Below are 20,793 nucleotides of genomic sequence, written 5' to 3' on the forward strand. Positions count from 1 at the left end.
CTATTCCGAGCTGCTCTCTGACCGGCTAGGTAACTTAAAACCACATTCATCGTGAAACGGGCGTCTTTCAGGTCGGCTCAGATGTTCGGTAGTGTAAATAGGACGGACTTGCATATGTTTGCATTTAATATACAGATCCAACAACAGAACACCTCAATCAGGGTTTAGGGCGATATGTTTGAGTCTACATCATTCTGCTCCGGCGGAGTGATAACAATAGCAGACTGAATGACAGCTCACTCAGCGGGGGGAGGTCTAAAGTAGGTATACGCCGTAGGATCCAATATATAGGAGGTGGTTTGTTTACACCAACTGCCAACCACACATTTCAGTTCAAACCAGCTTGTAAATTTGGTTTTAGCGCATGTAGCCGTCCGATGACAACTTTAAGTCACACAAGAATTTTTAATGAGCCATGGAAGGAACCTGAACTATTAAGAGGAAACAAAACTGTAATCTTAATTTTTTTCCATCCCTACTAATACCCCTGTAAATTTAGCTCAGTACACTGCACAGCCCCTCAGAGTTGGTTTGCCCCTAGGCAATCATCTGTTGCCTTAATTACATGACCAGCCCCCAATGGCCCCTTCCATGTGGGAAAACCACCTAAGCTAAGAAACATTATCCCCAATGCTAAGAAGGGGGATTAGCACACAACTGTAGAGACCATGTACCAATTACAGCATGTGAGGAAGGAATGTGGATTTTCTCTAATCCAATCGTTTAAGACAAAATGTTGCCTTTAATTAATCAGAAATATTGACCGGAGCAACTCGAGCGGACTAAGAGCTGATGCCCTCACGGGCTTTGTCTACACAGTGAAAACGATCGATCCCAAGAACCCAGGACTACCATGCTCCGGATTCTATTCCATAAACGGTACATCTTTGCACTACGCTCATCGGATGGAATTTTAAGGATCTTGCGGCCGTTTTCAAAATGGTGCAGAATAAAACGGCTGAATTCAAAAGGCAGAATTGCTATGTATCCTTTGCATGAGAGAAGGAAATCCCATAATGCCACTGCAATGAGTGATCCAGTGAAAAACAACAACTGAAAAAATTGTTGATTAAATACGAGAAAGATGATTCAACTTAAAACTTAAGTCTGTTTCTCAAACAAAACTATCATTGGATCGACTGTCAGAAAATAGGACAATAGAACATATAATGGCAAAAAGCATAATAGAACTTTTCGGTATAGGGTTTTTCTATGTTCTTTTCGCAAACTTGACTAATTTCAACAATGGATCTATTTAACCCAATTTCTGTGCCCGCACAATGTATTTATATACTCTTATTAGTATATATCACATTCCATCAGACTCCTGAGCAATTATAGTTAACAACACCAATTAGTATATGCAAAAGATCAAATGTGAGGTGAGTGGAGTTTGTAATTGTTAAGTTGTGGTCAGGGGATATGTACAGTAACAGTAGTAGTTACTATACTATGTCTTTGAAGTCTTTGAAAACTAACTATACCTCATCGTTATTCGTTTTTGCATTCAATAGCAGTGTTGAAATGACCTGGCACCTTGCCCTGTGTCAGATTTTATTTGATAATTATGTCATGCCCATAATTTTAGTGCAAATTAAATTAGGGGCTGGTTTGGAAGGATCATCGAGTCATTATTAAACATAAAAACCAAAAACATCGTTACCGTCAAACTCCGGCAGGAGAATCGCAGCAGACCTGTCCAGGTCGGCTATTCTAGCATCACAGAAGATCAGAATCTCCTGAAGTTCAATCTGTGAAGGTAAATTGACATTTAATGGACACCGAACACACGTACCTGGTAAATAAAATGAATGAGTACCCCATTTAGTTTTCACTTGCATCAGGTTCAGACATGAAGTTAGTGAAGTAGTGAGCTACCTCAAACTATAAGTGGCTTCCACCATAGTTTGGTTAGGGCTTTAACAATCACTAACCTGTACTAAAAGTACTAAGCTTTGCATTCATACTCCGATTTAGCAAGTGATGAGAACCTCTGTCCACAACTTACATCCACTGGACGGCCATCCTCCACTCGAGTGGTGATGAATGTGCGTCCGCTCCGCTCACGTTCATGCCCAGACCTTTTCAGCAGTCACCTGACGCCTCAATCAATTTGCAACAGTCCAGGTAGATAGAGACCGCATTGCTCTCGACCAGACACACCCAGCTTGTGAAACTTGTCGATCAAAGAGGGCGTGCAGGTCTCGATTCTTGAACACGTAGAGGAGGCTGTTTTTCAGAAAACCCTGAGCCAAAAACTCGACTGTTTTTTTTTTTTGTAGCTCCATCCACTATTAGTGAGGCCTAAATGAAGGAGAGAAGAAGGGATGAACAGTAGAGGTGTTTAGGTTAAGAGAGAGAAGGCTGACGAAGGTCTGAAGTCTGAAGCGATCACATGTGTGCAAGAGAGTAGCATTTTATATAATGATCATTGTGCCAGTCTTGCAGGAGTTCTTGGTTTTGAACATACAGGTATAAATAAAATCTTGGATTTTTTTCACATACCTGGGTATCCTCCACCTTTATCAAAGATCTGCAGAACAAACCAGCGATCTTTCTTTGTGGTTTTTTTCTGAGCCGGAACGTGGCAATGATGATGACTGTACTCATGAGAAAGTCCATTTGGGGAACACAGATCTTTATAAAAGAGACAGGACATCAACATATTCAATTAAAATTGATCAAAATAAAAAGTAGAACAATAATAAGTACATGACCGTTCACCGATTGAGGCTGAATAAGTCACAGTAAAAGGTTAAAAATATTTAAAAACTGAAAGTATTACTATTTCAAATTACTACTGTTTATCTTTTTTGATATATTTTTTAAAATGTAATTTTATTCCTGTAAAGCAAAGCTGAAATTTTCAGCATCATTACTCCAGTCTTCAGTTTGTCACATGATCCTTCAGAAATCATTCTAATATGCTCATTTGCTGCTACAAGAGAAACATTTCCTCATTATTGAGAATGCTGAAAACTGCTGTGCTGCTTAATATGTTTTTGTGGAAACTATAATGCATTTTATTAGGATTCCTTGATAAATAAAAGGTCAATTCTCTAATAGATTTAAATAACAGATTAATAGATTTTTTTAAACTGACCCCATCTTTTGAACAATAGTGCATATAGAAAGAAAAGGAATAAAGACAAGAACTAATGAATAATAGTAATATGAATGGACAATAAATGAATTAGTGAATTGTTTTTGAACTGACACATGACTGGTCCAAACAAATGGGTCGAACAGACTCAAACAAATCAGAGTTCTTAAAGGGGTCATATGATGTGCTGTACGTGAAACTAAGAACATTATTTTGTGTATTTGGTGTAAATGAAATGTGGTTTATGCGGGTTGTTTTTTTCTTTTTTGAAGGTTAAAAAAATAATTTATTTTCTACATACTGAATACATTATTGTTTCTCCTCTATGCCCACGCGCCTTTCTGAAAAGCGTAGTTTTTAAACAAAGCTCATCGTTTCTGAAAAGCGAGGTGTGCTCTGATTGGTCAGCTATCCATTGCGTGCTTGTGATTGGCCGAAATGCCTCAAGCATGTGACGGAAATGTTACGCCCCTTGTCATACTGTGATGCATGTCCGGTCAGAACACCGGTTGGCTTTTTGCGACAAGACAAAAACAATAAACCCCATTACAAACGAGGCTTTCGTAGCATCCATCCAGTAGGACATAATTATGGATTATAATGACTTATACTGTCTTTTTTTTTTACGCGTTGCGTTGCATCGTGCCGTGTTAACATAAACCATGTCTGCATTTGTGATCAGAGAAACGACAAACAACAAAGGCGCTACTCTACACACTGCTCAAAACTCGTGTTTGAATCATCAGTGTCAAATTCTTTACATATGTAAACGTACTTACAGAACTGTGGGTCAGCACAGTCGGCATTGTAGTCTACTCTCTCAGGATCAGGAAACAGTCCTCCATAAAATGCAGTGCACACATCTGAATATTTGGGTTGAACCTGTTCTGGAAGACAGTGTTGTAAAAAAAACAACTTAACCATGATTTCTAGTTGTGTCCTCTTTTGGAAGGCCAAACAAAGTATTTTCGCTTTCACAACGAAACACACAGCGTCTCCACAACATGGCGGCGGCGGCAACAGCGAGAATCAAAGTTACGCCTTCTTTCTTTGCGTGTACATTTGGGCGGCCTTATGCAAATCTTCCCAAATCATGACGTAGAGATGTGGGTGCGTGTTTGTTTTAATGAGCCGTTTTAGGAGGGCATGGTCAAGTCTGAACTTTTATAAAGAATATCTCTTTGGGGTTTGAGACTTTAGTCTTTGTAAACTTTAGGGATATTATCTATTCAACAGCTTGTAAACACTCTAAAGAGAAAGGAAAACTTGAAATCGCCAATCATATGACCCCTTTAATGCTGCATTTGAGAGAACAAGAATGTTCTAGATATCACATGTTTAATTACTGCTTCAATTCAGCAGTAAAGTGCTATTTTTATTTAACAAACACTTCAATAAGCCAGTGCATTGGCATCAATGTTCTCCTCTGTATTTTTCCTCTTTAGTCTTTCCTGTAAGATTTATCAGATGAGTTTACATAAACAGATATCATTCTGTTGGGCTATTGTGCGAAACTACAAGATGTTTTCACTCGTCTGAACAAAATACGCAGCACTGCAGCAGTGACTTGAAGCAAACTCATGGTACAAGAAATAATGTCTAAAAATCTTCTATCCAGTTATTAAAATTGTTGAAAAGGTAAAGGTTAAAATATAAATTGTTTTTAAGTGAATCTCATAACACTGTAAGTGTTACGGAAGGATTTCTCCCATTTTCCTTTTCATTTCTTTCACACACTATTTGGTAATTTTACTGGCATTTCATCAAACACAATCAGCAAAAACGGACAATGGGAAAATCTCATGTATATAATACATTTAAAAAGACAGAAGAGAAGGGAAAAACAAGAAAGTGAAAGAGAGAGAGAGAGAGAGAGAGATCAGACTTGCAAGAGAAAATGCTGAAAATGAGTTTCTTTTCAAATAGATCATTCTCTTATTCTCTCTATGCACATCTGCATAGCGTGTCTCCTCCGCCTTCACAGGCACAGTTGGGGAAAATGCACATTATTAAAATGATATACACTCTGACTGTACATACTGGCAAAATCAAATGCTTTTGTATAAGAGGAAGACACTGGGAGAGAGGCTTATGAGAAACCATTTCTCAAAAACGAATATTATCTGGCTTTAGAAGATATGGCAATGGTTCATACAATGAAAGAATATTCTTAAAGCATCTCCTATGCATTCCACACAGTCAGTCTTCTTGGAAGAGCTTGACGCCTTCTGTAAAAAATTCCATCTAACATTTATCTTGATAAGGAAAAGAGGGCAATAACAGGTTGAAAAAATGATTGCGCGTGAATAAAGTCTTCTTTGGAATTGCTTGTAGAGTAATATATTTCATGATTCCAGCCCTTAAATTAGACTTGATATGACCAGGCGGTGGAATGGACTTGTGTCGAGTGGAGACCTCATAAGTGAGTGCAGTGTTTTGGAGAGCGACACCAAGACCTGGGCACCGTGACATCAATTCAGCTTCATCACTGAGCTGTTAAATAGGGACAGCAGAAGCCATATGCCAAATAGGATGGGGATGTAACACTCTAATGCAGCCCATATTAAAACTAATCTCGTCTGAACATACAGATTAATATAAGCAAACAAATGGTGCATGCCATTGCTACAAAAATGTCAATGCCATTTTTGTGCATTCCCCACAGTGGCCTAAGCTTATTCCCCCACGCTTAACATTATATTATATTATATTATATTATATTATATTATATTATATTATATATATGATACTCATATTATATGTATATTATATATATTAAAATATATTCAAATATATTAAAATTAGGGCTGTCAAATGATTAATCGCGATTAATCGCATCCAAAATAAAAGTTTTGTTTACATAATATAGTTATGTGTACAGTGTATATTATTATGTATAATATAAATACACAACACCATAACAGTATATATTTGGAAAAATATTTACATGTATATACATTTATATATTTATATTCTTATATTTTATATTATATATAAATATATTTAATATATAAACATAACATATTCTTCTTAAATATATACATGCATGTGTTTTGTATTTATATACACATAAAAAATAATACCCAGTATACACGCATATATTAGGTAAAACAAAACTTTTATTTTGGATGGCGATTAATCGTGATTAATCATTTGACGCAGCACTAAGTAAAATATATATAACAAATAACCATTCAGTCAAGCGTGAAAATTTGTTGTGCACCTCTAGTGGCACTACACAGCATTGCAAACAATAAATAACAATGAATAAAACATCACACATTGTCTTTTACTGTCAGTGGTTACAGAAAATGCTACCCCAAACTTGAGCCAGTATTATTTTGTCCAAACAAACAGACTGCAATTCTGTTTGGTGGTTTTGTGTCAAATAGTGGTGCACAAAGTTTTATTTTTGTCCTCAGTGCAAATATAGATATAGATGAGAAGAGAGAGAGAGAGAGAGAGAGAGAGAGAGAGAGAGAGAGAGAGAGAGAGAATAAGAATACTGTATTCAGCCACATTGAAAAGGCAGAATTTCAGCAGTGAAAGGAACAAATATGTGATAGGCCTACTATGATTAGTGCCTGTTCATCAACCTTTCATTTCAACAACTCAGTTAGGACTACCAGGCAAACATTATGTCACAAACAATTAATATCCATGAGCAAAGCTCTTAAGCTTTATATTGTGCTTCCCCCAACACTTTTCAGATCATTCCCACACCCTTGCCTCTCATAAAAACGAATACCAAACCATGCAATTAGCACATCTTAGCAGAGTCATCTGTGAAACAACTAATGGAAAATAGTCTGGAGGAGTGGGAGCCTTCTCTTTCCATGTGAAACGTATTCAAAAGTGCCGACGGGGCCAGGCAGCATTTCCTGTGAGTAAAGTGAGAGATGTTTGGAGTTTGTGTGCTGGGGGCTCTTTGACCCCCTTCTCCACCCCCACATCACATCCAGCTGACTAATGCCATCACCTGTAAGAGTTCAGCTTAACTGAGGTCTGGCGGGGTGGTGTGTGTGAGTGTGTGTCTGTATGGGGGTCCGTGTAGACAACTAGGCATTCTCGTCTCTCAGAAGCGGCACTCCACTTCCACCCAAGGAGACTCACAGTTGGTCCCTGAGGGCAGGTCTGAAGCAGCAACAGATAGATAGAGCAACAGATCACAAATCATCTGACCCATGGCTCCTGCAGGGTCCCGTGGAGCAAACAGTGTGTTTAAAGTTGTAGAAAAAAAAAACACACTAAAAATATCCTCCTTTTCCCTGTGCAGATGACTAGGTGTTATTTTTCACTGGTGAAAACTCGTGGAGGCCGAATCTTTACGGCCAAAAACCAGCAGATGTGCTTGAAAACCTCAGAGAATAATCAGTAATACTGAAACTAAAGACTATGATGAAACACAAAGGAACAAATGACCCACAAACGTTAAACAATGTACTACTTTAGTGTGCAATTGTACAGTGTATATAGTGGCCCCCAAATCTTGGACACTTAAAAAAGGATTAATCTTATTAAACAAATTATCAAACCAAGCGACATTTGCAAAAACAAAATTATGATAGACCTTTTCTCACAGCCTCTTCTGGAGATTACATTTAACTAACTGGTCTAAAAGGACATTTTAAATGGATTTATGTAGTCAGTTTCTCCCTCAAGTTTACACAGATGTAGCCCATCACATTAACTAGGAACATACTGAAAGTGTCCAAAAGCTTCACATCTTAAAGAAATAAGTAATGAGATGCTGTGTGGTACAGTGATATTAATCACAGGAAAGGGTAAAAAAAGAAAAAATACTGTTTTAAATCCATTAAGACTTTTATTCAACAAGGACACATTTAATCGAACAAAAGTGACAGAAAAAGACATTTACAGTTTTTTTAATGTTTACAAAAGATTTCCTTTCCAAAAAAATGCCAGCACTTTGGAACTGCCCCTTTGAAAACTTCCCATTTAAAGAATCCTGAAAAATGCATCACGGTTTCCACAAAAAATAAAAACAAAAATATTAAATAAAATATTAAGCAGTATAACAGTTTTCTTTTTTCAACACTGATTATACTAAGAATTGTTCCTTGAGAACCAAATTAGCATATTATATATAATTTCCGAATGATCGCATGACACTGAATTCAGTTGTGGCACCACAAAATACATGTAGATTTTACAATCTATTTTTTTATTATTATTATTATAATTTTAATATATATTTAAACATATATTTTACAAATACTTTTATTTTAGTGGTTTACAAATTTTTCATCCATAACAAGGTTCATCAAAAACATGAAAAAAAAATCTTACTGCCCCCAATCCCTCAATGTTCAATAGATTGTAATTTAGGTCATTATTTAACTTAATTTAGCTAATTTATCTGAATTTTTCAAGTGTTTACAACATTTTCATTCTGCTTGGGAAACGTACCTGTGCTGTATTTCTTAAATGAATGTCCCTAGGTTTGATACATTGTGTCAAAACGCTTTTTGGTCTTGCTATAAAAAAAAAAACAGTTGATAACTCTAAACTCAAAAATAACCACTGGAATGAAGCTCAACAACAGGAAAAAAAAAATCGTATTAAATCATTCAGGAAAAAATAATTATAGTCAAAAAAATGTGAAATTAGTAATGTTCACAGCATCACAATGAAGAAGCAAAAAAGTGTAAACACATCCTGTTTCTTCTGAGAAGTCATTGTGTTTAATGGTAATTTGTATTTAGGCTATGCATTTAGTAGACCATTTTATCTAAAGACCTGCATTGCATTAAACTATCAGTTCATATATTTCCTGAGAATCAAACCCAAGACCTAGGCGTTGCCAACACCAAGCTCCACTGTTGGAGTTACAGGAATGTAATGACAACTTTTTTTTTCTTTTTACTTTTTGTCAGATGTTTTTAGTACAAACATCACACTTTTATGTTTGTGACATAATTATCATAAGTCATGGCACCACCCTATTTTGTTTACGTTTTACTGTGACGTACGACCGATTGGAACGCTTTGAGGTCGGAAGTGGGGAATTTCAACTCTAGTCTTCCCACCCTTGACTTAGTCTGGAACTTGCCACAATCCCACCAGCTTCTCAGCAAAATACAAAAGAGTTCTTTTGAGCATCAATCAGAGCTCTTTGGACTCATGAATATGCTGTGGGTTCATGCGGTTTGGACAGCTGACCTTGACGGAACACGGCCTACGTAACTGTACATGTCCAAGGCTGTTAGACGTAGATTAAAACATACCTGAAAAGTCTAACTAAACACAGAAGCCTTCTGACCTCGGTGTCACCCTTGAGCTGTATGTTATTAAAGTCATTTTAAGGCAATTAATTATACAGGACATGATTCCCCATTACTGCTTGATTCTCTTTCTAGGCTGTACTCCATTACAGTCACCTCTCTTTCTCCTTGGTCCGAGCCCGCTGCCCAATAATTTTGCTTCTGCAAATTAATTTTGTCGCAAATTATTCAACATGTCTCACCTCACAGTTTATCCTTATTAGCCAAGGCGAGGGGAATTATCCCCAGCAAGCTCGTGATATCTGGGTCATTCCATGTCAACACACCATTAAAAGCATACAAGACATCTCCTGATTGAGTTTCGACCGGGTGCGGATATCAGTTTAAAAAGTGAAAGCAAGCTCAACACCATCACCCATGAAAAATATTGGTTTGCGTCGCAGAAACCCAATAACAGCCTGGCATATTTTTCGAATCTTGAGTGGTATATAACTCATGCAAACCTTTCTGAGAGAATGCCAGTTGTTCAGCGAGGCAACCTGCGCTCTGTTCCATACAAAGATTTATATGAGAAGCTGTCAGAAAGTCTAACCAAAACACGCAACATGTGGATGTGGGACATTAATTCAAACTACCATCATAACATGCTCATCACAGCAGCGATTCTGCAAGGAACTGTCCTACTTTCTGCTCTCCAGATGCTAGAAAATTCTGCACCATCGTTGATCACATCCAAACTACATAAACATCAATATGGGATACCCACATTTGCTGCAATAACTTTCAGCTTAGTTAACATTGTTTTTTAGACAAAGCAATCCTGTGAATGATGTGTGGAGTGGAAAAATAAATGGCACAATATTACAAACCACATCAACATTTGCGGAACTTACTCTGTTGGTTTAAACAACGGTTTTTTAACTCCCCCCAGTCTCAACAACAGCCTGTTGTCTGTCACCCGTGCCTTTTCTGAGAAAGAAACTTCTCGGGCTAAATCAAAACCTGTTAGAGAAGAAAATGGACAAACATACATTACATTTATGCATTCGCCAGACACTTTTAATCCAAAGCAACTTACAGTACATTATGTAAACATTTTGGGAATTGAAAATATGACCTTAGCGCTGTTACCTCCATGTGCTGCTAAAGGAACGACATTAGCTTTAGGCTAAAGAGATTTTCAGTAAATGTCGTCCCCTACAAACTGTTGAAAACACGTGTAATCTTTTATGTGGAATGATTAGTATTAGCAAGGCAACACTAGGTGAGCATAAGAGACTTTCAAAAACATTTAAAAACATCTTAACCCCAAACTTTTTGAAAGGGTATATATCCATCTTTACACCTTTCACAGTGACCCATGATTATTGTGTGCAGCCAACAGATAGCAAACACTCTGATATACTGTATTTCACAGAACCACATTTCAACTTGCCTACAATTTGACAGCATTCGTTAGCTGGCTTGCAACTAAGAACTGGCATTTCCTTCAGGAAATGCAAAATTAGCTGTATAAATTGGTCTGTCAGCTTCAGCCATGTGCAACATTAGGGATGTTTTAAACAGCCAGTTTGATGTTTAACAGCACTGCGTGAGGACAAGCTGTGCTTGATTTCCATTTGTTATATACAGTATTCTTTGTTTGTACCTGTGAATTCTCTGTGAATGTTCACATTGGTATGCCAGTTCTCTTCCAGCTTAATGGGTGGACATGTATGATCTGCAGAGGAAAGGAATATTATGCGTCAATGAAGCCACTGATTGAGTTTTAAAAACTGTTAATGTACAGAGAAGATCACAGCTAGTGTCACACTTATTACTCCACTGAATAAGGGTAGGTTTGTTTTTGAAAATCATGTTTCATATAGTCATGTACCTTTAAGTCTTTACTCCAAAAAAAAAAAAAAAAAGCAATTTCAACAGTTATTGCCCAGGAAAAGTTCACTGAACTTTTGTTGTCACAATGAGAATCTGCCATTAAACAGCCAATCTCCTTAATGAATCAAATACTGTTTCCAGGTCCAAGCTTCCACTCCACTTTCAAAATGAGAATAATACTTTGAGACTATTCATTTTAGCACACCTTTAAGCTAAGCTTTTTTTTTTTTTAAATAAATGTGGTGTACGCTACAGTCGGCGGGCTCACAGCATCCTGGACACCAATATTTTATATACATAAAGAATAAATGTCTTTCTAACTAAAATTTCGGTATTGGAGATAAAGGTTAGATTTTTCAGTAGTACTACAGCACACTGTGAGTGTATATAAAACAGTTTTTTGTTGGCTTTTGGGATCTGATGAAGCATTTGGACATGGGGAAACTGTGACACATGACTTCAAGCGCATAGAGTGCAAAAATGCGCACATCCAAGTTTTTCAGCACCTTTATTCCGGAAATATTCTAAGAGAGTGATGAACCAAACCATCCAGCTACCAGGTGAATCAGAACATTAAAAATTTGAATTTGAAGGGAAAAAGACAACAGGTATAAGTTTGTGTGTGACTTTTTTAATGAGGGAAATAAATACAATCACCTAAAAGCATTGTGACACAACAGTCAGAAATAAAATGACAGATAAAACTATTGATTTAAAGAGTATGTATATAGAGAAACAATATCATTTTTACATTTATTGCAAAACATACATATTTATATTCAAATATTTAAGCATTCAGAGCATAGAAAGTATTACATAATGCATAGCTCTTGGCATGATTTGCTTGTTTCAATTCTCTGATTGGTGGATGTTTTTTTTGCAGATTTATGGGTAATGTATTTTTTTCACCAGAAATTACGCTGTTAAAAAAAATGTTAAAACAATACCATCTGATGGCTTCAGTGAAAGCATATACTATTAATTAGCAACCTCGTAACTCACAGTAGTTCTGTCTTTAACAGGTTATAAGTTAAAATCCATTCCCCTATAGAGAAAAGTAATAGATTTTTTACTTCCAAAACCCAACTGTTGCACTTCATTATAGTCTTTTCAGCAAAAAATAAATCAGTAATACAATTATGAAAAAAGCTAAATTATAAAAATGCAACATCCAGAAACATAAAATCATTGTTTTGGTTGACAGATGTTGTAAATTAATAAACTGTATAAAACTAAATTTTAAGCAAATGTGACAACTTGCCCCAATCTGATATTTAAAACACCTGTTTGTTTGCCGTGAGAACACAATTCAAAATGTCAGTAAAAATCCAACTCAATTATTAAAAACAAGTTTAAAATCTGAAACTCATAATATCAAGCAAGGATGAAAATAAATAATGGTTTTATTTCATAAAAAGCTTACTAGTTACCGAGATCCCAGTGAAACAACAAGCCCCAGTCTCCCCTCCCATGACATTTGCAGCCTGATATTTCTGAAGTCTGAATTCTGCTTCATCAACAACAATTGCCCCCCCCAAAAAAAGGATGCTCACACAGACAGAAATGCAAAAACACACAAACATATCTACATCCACAGCCGAACACCCGCACAGCATTAACAGAAAATTCCAAAAATCAGCACATCTGCTGGCAAACTGCAGACTCTTAAGGAGACGGGACCCATGCTGCAAATCCTCTCTAAATCTCTTCCTGGATGTCACGCTCGCACAGTGGATCACAGGAGATAGCAATTCACTCAGCTGGCAAAAATATTGCTTGCCTGTCCTCTTGTTCAGAGGACTCTCATTCATGGGCATTTGCGCTGTGCAATAATATTCCTTAATCTCCCCAGGTTAATCTGAATGGGGCCAATAAAGCAATTCTATCGGACACATAACACCAGAGCCGGATGTTTCCTGGTGCCTGCTGGCTAATGCCACCCAGGTCAAGGGCTTGAAGCCATGTCCTCGCGAGCAGGAATTTCAAATAGCTGTGCAAGAGTCCCTGCTTCTTAAAAGAGGGTGCGTAGTCTTTCATCACGAACAATTCATTTGCATACAAGGATTCCAAACAAGAAAGCTAAAACAGCATGCTAATTAAAGGTGAGGACAGCAGCGCTCTGCACCAGAGTGGTGAAGTCGCCACCGAGATGAACAAGACTCGAAAAAACAACAGATAATCGCTTCTATTCAAACCTTTTGTAAACGGACAAGCATAAGCAAAGATCTTGGTGCGGACCTTTTGGTGACAGCATACATACCTATCCTCTCATTCACTGTCATTCCTGAAGTAAAAGGAATGGAATTTACAATCCACAGGAAAACAGTCCATCTGAGACAGTGAATCATGTCGTCTTTGGCACATGAGAAAGGGCCCCTTGAAAACCTAGAAATAGAATACAAACGTCATTTTTTAACAACTCTTTGATGCTCTTCTGGGTAACGCAAACACCACTTGTTACTGTCTGAATGATGAATGATTGCACTGACTTCACAATTCAGTCACTTTTTAATATGTTTTACTCATAAACAAACAGATTTAAACGAACTTTAAAAGTCTTATAATCAAGAACACTCAGTATCAAATGAAGACGGTTTACTCTATCTGATAGAACATGTAAGAAAATATCATGTTTTGTTAAAATCCATCTAGCACTTCAATTATGTGGTGAAATGTCTTAAAGCAAAATGTCAGGTGTGACATTTCACTCCTCAGAATAAACTCCAGGCCAGAGTAAGTTTCCAGCATGAGGTGCTTCTGGGGACCCAGTGCCAGATTCCTGTAAACCAATATGATCCGTTACCCACCGCTGACTGTTGTTATTGAGCTCTTAAGTAACAGGGCAAACAAATTGCGCTAAATAATTAAACACTAGTGCTATGGAGTTTTGAAACACATGCAGTTTTGTAGGCTACAATCATCAGTGCATCTCTGCATATAATCATGTCGTAAATTGGTTTGTTGGGAACTTCAAACTCAAGTTCAAAGTTTGAACTTTCAAATGAACATCAAATAGTGATATATTAAAGTTTTAAGTGTTTTTTTTTTAAAAGTTCTCTAAGGCTAAAAAATCAGTTTTGTAAATAGAATATAGTATTCTAGACATATTCTATTGTGTTTTACACAATGTCAAGTAGTGACTGAACACTAAAGTTAAAATCAAAGTTTCGTCCAACATTCATGAGTTCAGTGCACTTTTCACCCACTTTTAAAGATTTTACTGATTAATAAAAGCAAGCTGAAAATCTGAAAACTCATCATATATCAAGCAAAAATTACATTTTTGTTGTACAAAACAGATTGAAGCAAATAATGCTATTCTTTAGTCACACATGCTGATTAAAATTGTATTATGTTGAATATTTGTACTTTTAAGAATTAAATTTTACTCAAGATTAACTCTACTTAAAGTAGTCAAAGACAACACTTTGCTTTCTTCGTACAATTTTTAAACTTAAAAACATGATTATGAAAAGTTAAATCTGCACTTTTGTCATCTAATCATATAGTAAAAAACAGTTATCTAGATAAAAGAAGCAGTACATAATTTTATCTATGTATTCGATGTGATGTGAAGCTAAAAAACTTGAGTTTTCAATATCTGATATCAGCATATTAATCCATCAATAACAGTGCTAAAACACCTTCAGTTGCTGGTCCCCATTGACTTCAACACTATAAAAAAAAAGCCCAAAACACTATGCAAGTCAATGAGCACCAGCAAGTGAAGGTGAACTATCCCTTTAAATATAATATAACCAAAAGCGCTTCTTAAAACTTGACTAGCAATAAACAACAATAAAACACAACATGGATTAATGTGCTTAAAAAGCATACCTACAAATATTTAATTTCCACATTTGCTTGCCAAATGTGTCATGTACTAGTCAAGAAGAGCTACTGTTTACTGCAATTTCTCTGATGATACATCAGCAATGCTGAACATTCAATCTCTCTCTCTCTCTCTTTCAAGTACACGAACGCCGACAGCAGCACAACTCAGATGACATCTAACATGATTATTAAAAAATGACACCGAACACATAGGCTACTCTTCGAAAACACCTACAACGTCACAGCAACCAAGACAGATGAACACCGGCTACTTACATTTGCTGAGAAAGTTTATTATTCCAGCGTAAACACACACAGCAAAAAGCAAATCCTGTTTGGATAATTAGCGCATTTTAGGCAGCTGTGGGTCCAAAACACACTTGCAAATAAAAGTGAGAATGAAAGCTCGTGCAGGAACCGTGTCCTTATTTGTCGCACTGGCTGACCCTCCCACCCACTCATTAGAGCAGCACACACCCAGGACGGACAGGACACTCTGAGGGGCTCCCTGTGGGAACACGCTACAGTAGCCTACACAGGGTACTTGACCAATAGCAGGGGTACTAACTTTTCTTTTCAAATTAGAGGACAAAATATAAAGATAAACTTCATATAAAAAGAAGGAAAATGTATTTTTGTCTACATACTGTATATATGCCTATATACTTAAGTAAATATGAAATTAATAATATGAATATAATTGTATAATGTAAATATTATAATATAATTATGCTGACTACTTCATTAAATATTTCTCAAGGGATAGGTTGATTCATAGCGCATACTATAAAAGTCATAAATTTAAAATAAACTATTTTTGATACACAAAACACAAACATTTCTAAGCCAACAGAAAAATTAGCTGGGGTTTTAGCTGACAAATATTTTAACTAAATGTTAAAACTTTGAGGGGGGGTTGTTTCATTTTTGAGTTTAAGTCTTGTCTTTTATTTTCTGAAGTGTATATAGTTTTATTTTGTATATTGCACTGTATAATTAATAAATCTGTAAAATAACTGCTTATTACTGGGGCATTATCCATTAATTTTATGCACATTTCCATAAACTTAACTTTTCATAAAACACAGTGCAATACAGTGTAAAATTCAAAATACAGATAAAACACCTGTAAAAATTAATACAGAAAATTCTTCCATATTTCAGTACATTGTGCCCAATTTTTATGGCTATGTATGGAGTATTTTTTTTTTTTTTTTTTTTCCCATGCACTGTCTTGTCTGTTCATTTTTTGAATGTGTTTTGAATGTGTTTCACTCTATACACGCCACATTTTTTTAAATACAAATATTATAGAATTATTATTAAACAAAAGTAAAATAAAAATGATATGTATTTGAATAAATGATATATTGAAAGCATACACAATGCTTGCAAAAAAAAAAAAGCATAGGATTTGAGTCAAAATTGATTTTGGAATAATTGATTTTGACACTAATGTTGATGAAAATGTAAATGTATATATATATAAAAAACTGTTTAGTAAAAATTTAAATGCTTTTTTAATGTTTTTTGGAATATTAATTCATAAAAGAATCATCAAAATTTTTTTGCATAAACTATTAGGCAACAAATATTGTTTTGAACATTCATAATAATAGGCAACATTAAAAATAATTGAGCACTAATAATAATTGTGCACTAAATCAGCATATTAGAATGATTTCTGAAGAATCATGTCACAATGAAGACTTGCAATCACAGGAATAAATTATATTTATCATTTCAATTATATATGATTTATTCCTTTGATCTCTTGATCTGCTCACCAAAGTTGCATTTATTGTATCAATAAAACTGTAACATTGTGATTGTGTAAATGATAATTTATGATGTTATGTTATATATATATACTAGTATATAAATGTACTCTTTCGGTTCTTTTTATTTGCTGTGTAAACAAAAAGGTATTACACCTAATTCTGTTTCTTTGAATTTCTCAAAGCAAGTTCACCTATTTCAAAGCCTAGACGGCCAAGAAGTCACATGAAAACATTCACTTGTTTACGCATGAAAAGATGAACAAGGAATCTGTTAAAAATTAAAAAGCGTAATCATGTATGATTTATCATAATCCCCCAGTAACCCCTTTAAATCTTTATACACAAGTTTTATCAGCAGACATCATGTTCATCTCTAGACTGATGATGTGTCTTACAGTAATTAATTCACTTTCAAACAGACTCTTAGTACATGGATTTTAAGCTTCATTCTCTTATAGCAGAGGAATACACAAACCCCTTTTCTGCTCCACTTTGGTATGTGATGCCGTGTGGTTCCCAAACAGCATGTTCTGTGTATTCATTCAATTCTTCACATTTAGAAACTTTCTCGAAGGCTGTTTTCCTGGCAAACAAACATCCCGATCCACACATATCAACTGATATCAGACAGAACACTTGTTTTTCCAACGCACCTGCCAATAAAAGAGACATCCTATTTACATTCTCCTCAGTTGTTGCATATTTCTCACTATTGAAATGTCTGTTAGCTCAATGCATCACCCGGAGCATGGGTTATATTACTCTTTCTTTTTGCCATATGGTTTGTATATTTTGTACACATGCTTTGTTTCCCCAAAGTGCTTCTCAAACAATAGCTCTATTCCTGTTTCATGTAGCTCCAGTTTGCCAGTGAAAACTAAATAAATGGATATTGCAAACAACTGAGAACAAGAGGTCCTAAAAACCTCATTCACTTTGCTGCAATGGTGATCTCACATGCCCATTTATGCAGGTCTAATGCAAAAGCAGAAAGACTAAATGCAGCCTGTCAGTGATGGAAAGCCAAAGTCATTCACTGAAATTGAATTCAACAGATATACTAATATAAAAAGCTCACATGAAGCACAGGGTTGATGATTTTCTGGAACAACTGAGATAATTAGACTTGTATGAGCAGTCTAGATATATTGCTTGATTCATTTTAGCAGATTTAGACTTTTAGAATTTGATTTACAGGCCAAAATAGTATGCTTTAACTGTGAATATTAAATTTTGTTTGTTGTAGTTGTTGGGAATTTGGTTATGAGACATTCTGGGAAGTACAGTAGATATAAGCAAGTATAAGATATAATAAATGGGCCACTGAAAATCTGCCTCATAAAATTACTGAAGATGCAGTAGGCTGCTTATTTAAGTTCATGCTGTGTTTAAACCATTAAAAATTGTCATCATGCTCTCTGTTTTGTACTTCCAACTTCTCAGGTTATTGTAGAAAGGACAAATGAGATTGATAAAACAATAGCAGCTGTGACCCAGAGACTAAATGAAATCAAGGTATTAGATTCAGTATCTCACAGTATCTCACAGCTAATGGACGTTTCCTGGTGCCTATCAGTCTCCTTGAGACTAGACAATACAGTCTGTAGTGCACTTATAAAGGGAATGAGAGTGTATATCAGTGCTGAGTGTGCATTTTAAAGGATCCTGAGAGAAATGAAACCTTCAGATATTATTTTTAAAGAGTAAATTCATAGAAAAAATATTTTTTGAGCATGGCTATTTCGACCATTAAACATAAACATCAGTCTTGTGACAGTACTGCTTATAAGTTGCTATATTTAGCTTCTAAAAGCTTTGTTCATTGTTATCATGAGATAAGCAAACAGTTTCATTCCTGTAGCTCAACTGGCAGAATATAGTAGCCTATTAGCAATGTCAAGGTCAAGGGTTTGATTTAAAGGGACTGCATGGCTTCAGCAAAAGTGTACAGCTGATGCACTGTAAGTTGCTTTGGATTTACAGTAAGTGTGTTCCAACTGTACAAATTAGAATCTTGAGTTTACAATAAACGTTTCAGTGTTGCGTGTCATTTCCTTGCAGCACAGTTTGCACGAGGACCCAGGTCTCATGGCCAGTATCATATATCGGGGATTATTCTGTGGCCACTTGCTCTCCTGCCTGATCACTTTGCACTGGTCTTTAATCACTATAGCAACTGTTTGAATGTGCCAAAGTGTGTAAAGAGATACCATGTTTATATAAAGTCCAGATACCTGAACAGCAAAAACAACATTCACAGAAACAAGTAATGCAGCTAGTGACAATATTGGCTTTGTGACGTGATTGCAGTGTCATTTTTTTCTAGATTAAAAATAGCGATGGCTGTATTTGAAATAGCCTGCTGAATTTTTGACATTTTCTTTGAATCCTTTGTTTTGAATCAGTTCTTTGAAGCACATAAACTAACCAAAATCTAACTAAAATAGCAATTAGCAAAGAAGGCTTCCTTATGTACTGCTTTGAAATTTTAGTTTTTTTTTTTTTTCTAATAAGTGAACCAGTATTAAATGTATGGTTGTATTATGGTGACTCGGGGGGGGGGGGGGGGGGGGGGGGGCAAGGGTTCATCTTAGTTTGGTGATGTTTGGTTCACTTAGTCAAAGACTATAGAATACCCTTAATAGCCTTAAAGGGACTTTGACATAGTTTTGTCGTGGCCACGAGATATTACGTTCATGGCCCCTGCCCCCCCGTAAGTTACACCCATGGGCGGGGCTATTCGTTTGTCTGACCAATCAAAGACGTTGGAAGTGTTCGGGAACACCTATTCCACAAATATTAACACAGGTATTCCACTTGCATTATATATTTTGCATGGATGACATCAAATTTAAAACAGTCTTTAGCAAATCTCCTGTTAATTTCAGTAACATCCCACCTTTCCTGTAGTCCTGCCCTGTCAGTTTTTCTGTGAAAACCAGCTCTTGGTGTGGATTATCACTGAGAAGAAGGTTATTCATTTACACCTTTTACACTGGTAATTATCCTCATTAAATCAAACCGGATTCCTTCTCCTGATGTACAGCCAAGCCATTTAAGGAGATAAAAAATTAATTAGAAACAGCGACAGAAAGCAGATTATGTTTGATGAATCTCGATGAAAAGAATAGCTGAGACATTTTCCGGAAAATCTTAGATCGCTGGTTATAGGCTTATCATTTGGTGTTAGAATGCATGGATAGTGTGTTTGTGCGTGTGTGGATAATTGATAATGTCTGTGCTTTATTTAGAGTAAACTCTAACATGATTTATCATTCCGCACTTAAACTATAGTAAAGACACATTCATTGTTCACAGACGTTTTGTCTTGAAAGTGATTATAGGAAAATCTTTCTATCATAGATCACGTGTGTATATTTAGACACACATTGTTTTTGTGTGGTGTGTTTAAAATCCAGATGTATGACAACGAATATGTATTTCTTGATTCCTTTGTTGTAGGCTACTTTAAAAACACACAGTGGAGTCCTGCTTCAAATTACTTTTCACCTGTGGATGACCTCTAGTGAGATCTCCATCTCTGGAACAGCACTGACTCGCTGCCAATCATCTGCGTGGTAACTCAACTCAGAGGTTCAAAAAGGTGGCACTAAATGGAGGTCGATAAAATTAGGTAATTGGTTCTGAGATCTAACACTTACAGTTTTGTGGTTATGGAAATAGTCTTGATTACATTAAGGGCTTAATGGCTCCCAATGTGTCACTCAGTCAAAATTTGGCAAGCAGGTACACTTGAAGAATATCTATCACTTACAGTTTTGTGGTTATCATTAAAGACAACTGGATCATGAATTCATACATGGTGGATCTCAAATAAAGAAAAGGGAAATTAAAATTTAGCAAGTAACATAAATTATTTCAGAGACACTTGGGCTAGATATAAGAAGAGTGTGGTTGGATAGTTCCAGTCAAAACATAAGCACACTGTCCC

The 20,793-nt window shown here is 35.9% G+C and overlaps 1 pseudogene; it reads right to left on the reverse strand.

Annotated features, from left to right (window-relative positions):
- Positions 1-1,665: 1,665 nt before the first annotated feature.
- Positions 1,666-15,369, reverse strand: LOC122147327 (annotated as a pseudogene).
- Between the last annotated feature and the right edge of the window lie 5,424 nt (positions 15,370-20,793).

Source organism: Cyprinus carpio, chromosome A13, assembly GCF_018340385.1.
Source record: "Cyprinus carpio isolate SPL01 chromosome A13, ASM1834038v1, whole genome shotgun sequence".
Taxonomy (NCBI): domain Eukaryota; kingdom Metazoa; phylum Chordata; class Actinopteri; order Cypriniformes; family Cyprinidae; genus Cyprinus; species Cyprinus carpio.